The sequence below is a fragment of the Physeter macrocephalus genome, chromosome 8 (assembly GCF_002837175.3).
Source record: "Physeter macrocephalus isolate SW-GA chromosome 8, ASM283717v5, whole genome shotgun sequence".
NCBI classification, from domain to species: domain Eukaryota; kingdom Metazoa; phylum Chordata; class Mammalia; order Artiodactyla; family Physeteridae; genus Physeter; species Physeter macrocephalus.
This window is the reverse complement of record NC_041221.1, coordinates 67,395,888-67,400,327: the sequence shown is the minus strand read 5'-3', so window position 1 is coordinate 67,400,327 and position 4,440 is coordinate 67,395,888.

The window sequence follows — 4,440 nt, the reverse complement described above, 5'->3', positions numbered from 1 at the left end:
AAAAAAAAATGTCATGAAGAGCCTAGGGGTAGGACGGGAATAAAACACAGACCTACTAGAGCATGGACTTGAGGATATGGGGAGGGGGAAGGGTAAGCTGTGACGAAGTGAGAGAGTGGCATGGACATATATACACTACCAAACGTAGGATGGATAGCACGTGGGAAGCAGCCGCATGGCACAGGGAGATCAGCTCGGTGCTTTGAGACCATCTAGAGGGGTGGGATGGGGGGGTGGGATAGGGAGGGTGGGAGGGAGGAAGATGCAAGACAGAAGAGATATGGGAACATATGTATATGTATAACTGATTCACTTTGTTATAAAGTAGAAACTAACACACCATTGTAAAGCAATTATACTCCAATAAAGATGTTAAAAAAATGCTAAAAAAAAATAACAAATAAATTAAAAAGAATAAACACCAGATTTAATGTTTTACTTAGTTAAAACAAGAATTTTCCTTACCATTTGTTTATATTTCTCTTCCCAATGAGATTTTATCCTTTGTCATCCAGTGAACAAATTATTTGTGACTTTCTTTGTTTTTCTTTCTTCATTCATTCATTCATTTATTCATTTTTACCCTTTAAGGAGGTTTTAAAAGCTTCATTATCCCAAACACACATACTAGTATTAGAGTAATATTTACATAACAGTTAGTTATAAGAAATAGTTCAATCAGGAAGCTGCTAAAAAAAAAAGAATGAAGGGAAAAGACTCACACAAGTAATTAATAAGGATCAAAACAAGAGATTCACTATAGATACAGGAAAGATAATTTAAACAACTTAGTAAAAATGGAAAACTTTTAAAAGAAAACTATAACTTAACATTGATTCTAGAAGTATTAATTCTGAATTATTATATAGCCACTAAATAAATGACATCAAGAATTAAAAACATATCTATCAAGAAAAACCAAGTCCATATGTCTTACAGATAAGTTTTACCAAATAGTCAAAAAACAGATAATTGAGGTCTTATAAAAGCTATCCTAGAGAATAGTAAAATGAGGGAATACTCCACACTTCATTTTTATAAGGTTGGTATAAATTTTGGTACTGATGTCAGAGTAGGACAGTATAAGAAAGGAAACTTATAGACAAATCTCACTCAAGCATGTAGATGCAAAACTTAAAACAAAGTATTAGTAACACAGTATTAGTAACTTAATTCTAAAACCAAGTATAAGAGAGGAATAGAATAGGAAATATAACTTCTTTAAGCTGACTAAGCATCCCTTTCAGAAATATACTATGTGGCGTAGCATTAGAAGTATTCTCTCTAATACATGAATGAGATGAGTACACCCTCTATTCCTGCATCTCTGACATATTAAACTGCAGTTCTAGCCAGTTCATTAGGAAACAAAAAGGTAATTAAGTGCAAAAAGCTTAGAAAGAAAGTTTTGTAGTATTTGCAGATAATTTAGTTGTCAACATAGAAAAGCAAAGAAAATCTACAGATTATTAAAATTAATCAAGTACACAGAAGTAAAACCAATCAAATAACTTAATCACATTCTTATATACCTACAAAAATTGAAAATATAATTTAAAAATATACCATTCACATTAGCTACCATGTATAAAAGCACAACTACAATAACAACAAAATAAGTTACCTAGGGTAAAAATATCTGCCACAAGCTGTTCATGTCATTAATGGAGAAAATTAAAAACTTTATCGATAGGAAAGGAAGAACTAAATAAATGAAAAGGTACATCATATTCCTGGATAAAAAGATCCAATAACATAAAGATGTCTGTTCTTTTGAAACTATCACATAATTTCAATACAATTCCAATAAAATTCCACAATTTTAAGTATACATATGGGGGGTGGGATGGAAAAGTTGATTCAAAATTAATATGTAACACTAAAAGGCCAAGTACTGCCGAGAAACTTCTAAGAAAGAATAAAGTAAAGAGGATGATGTGGCACATATCAAATTTATTGTAAAAATTAAGACACTGTATTTTGGGAACAGAAATAGACAAACAGATCAATGGAAGAGAATAGAGAACCCAAAAGTAAACTCACCAGTATCTGAAAACAAGATGTATGACAGAAGAGACTGTATATCAGGGAGAGAAAGTATGGACTATTAAATGAATAGTACTAGGTAATTTTTTCATTCTTATGGTAAAAATTAACCTGCATTCCTATCTCACACAATACACTCAAAAGCCAAATTTAGGGTGAATTCACCAACTAAATATGAAATTCAAAAAAATGTTGGCTGGTATCTTTATAACCTCAAAGTAGACAAAGATTTCTTACACAAGACAGAAAATGCATAGAACAAAGAAATATTAATTTACATTAAACTGAAAAATGTAAATTCATCAAAAGACACTTTTAAAAAGTGAGCCAAAGATTGAAAGAAAGTATTTCCAATAATACACATGATAAAAGATGAATACCCCTAATATATAATGGACTTTAAAAATTAGTAAGTTTTAAAAAAATCCCAAAGAACCCAGTTTAAAAGTAAGCAAATATAAGATCAAATAACTCACAGTGAAGAAACTTGAAACAACACTCAACCTTGATGAAGCAATGGGAACTTACACATTTTTAGTGATTGTGTTAGTTTCCTCGGGACACCATAACAAAGTACCACAACCTGGGTGGCTTAAAGCAACAGAAATGTATTGTCTCAGAATTCTGGAAGCTAAACATCTGAAATGAAATTGTTGGCCTGATACAAACTCTCTGACAGCTCTGGGGGAGATTCCATTGTTTGTCTAAGCTTCTGGTGATTGCCAACAGTCCTTGGCATTACTTGGATTATGGCAGCATAACTCCAATTTCTGTCTCTGTCTTCAGATGGTGTTCCTCCCTGTGTGTCTGTCCAAATTTCCTTCAATTTATGAGAACATTAGTCATTTGATCTGGGCCCACCCTAATCCTTTATGATGTCTTTTTAACTTAATTACATCTGCAAAGATCTTATTTCCAAATAAGGTCACAGTCATAGACACTGAGTCCTTTATCCTTTTGGGTAACACAATTCAACCTACAAAAGTGGTTATGAGATTTTACACAACCAGTTTGGAGAAGAATTAGGCTATATCTACCGAAGTTGAATCTGGGCATATCAAAGGATCCAATAATTCCACTTCTGGATGCTTAGATCCTTGCTACTCTAAGTATGGTCTATGAATCAGCAATATCAGTGTCACCTGGGAACTTGGCAGACATGCAGAGTCTTAGGCTTCACTCCATACCTACGGTGTCAAAATCTGCATTTTAAACAAGATCCCCAAATACTTTGAAAAGCACTACACTGTAATCCAGTTTACTCTAAATTACATGGATTAAAAAAAAGTGATATACACATTAACGCTCACAGCAGTATTATTTATAAAAGCAAACGTTTGGAAAAGACTTAAACATTCGCTAATCAGAGAATGGATAAATAATTTGAGGCTCTATTCATAAAATTTAAATCTACAATGTAGTGAAAATAAATGAACTAGAGGTGCTTGTATCAATGCAGATGAATTTCACAAAGATAATGTCGAGCAAAAAAAGGAAGTTGCAGAAGAATACATAGAGAATGATACCATTTCTATATTGCTTAGTGACATGTACATACGGTGTAAAAGTATAAAGTCATTCATGGGAATGATACACACTAAATTCAAGAGTAAAGAGAACTTTATGGAATCATACTCTTTTTCATAAATTTGTCTTAAATATATAGGTATTTATTATTTATAGTATATCATTCTTTATATTTTTGGTAACTCATATAATGTAAAAAATGGAAAAAATTAAGAAAAAATTCAAGGCTAATAAATGGCAGCATAGGTATTTGAATCCAGAACTGTGGCCCTGAGCCACTACTCCCAACTAACAAACTACTGTTTCAACAGGCCAGATGGCACAGTTATAGACTCATATTTTGTAACCACAATTGTTGTTTTTATATAAGTAGCATGTTTTAAAACAAGCTTAAAATAATGTATTTGGTATTGGTTTTAGCTTTATAACAAAAAAGGTTATTTGTCAAAACAAAATAAAATGTGGGTATTTACCCCCAATTATTGTTAGATTAAATGCAGTAATTAAATCTTGTTTCAAATAATTATTAAACTGAATTTAATTTCCAACTATCCTTAGACTAACAGGAAATATTGAGCTAATATTCCAAACACTTTTCTCATCTCAGCTATGCTCTTATCCTTTCAGAAGTGAGCCATGAAATTATTGTCAGAAAGAGAGCAGTATAGAGAAAGTGTGCTCAGGAAAGCACATTTATTAACACCTGTCACTCTAATCTGATGATTTCCTACAACAAAAATACTGCCTTTTGGGTTTTGCTTTAACATTTTATTGGGGTCTATGAATTTCAACTATTGATTTATATTTTTGAACAAACGGTTGAGCTCCCAGAGAAGAGCAGATTCCTTTTCCTCAGTGATTATTGAA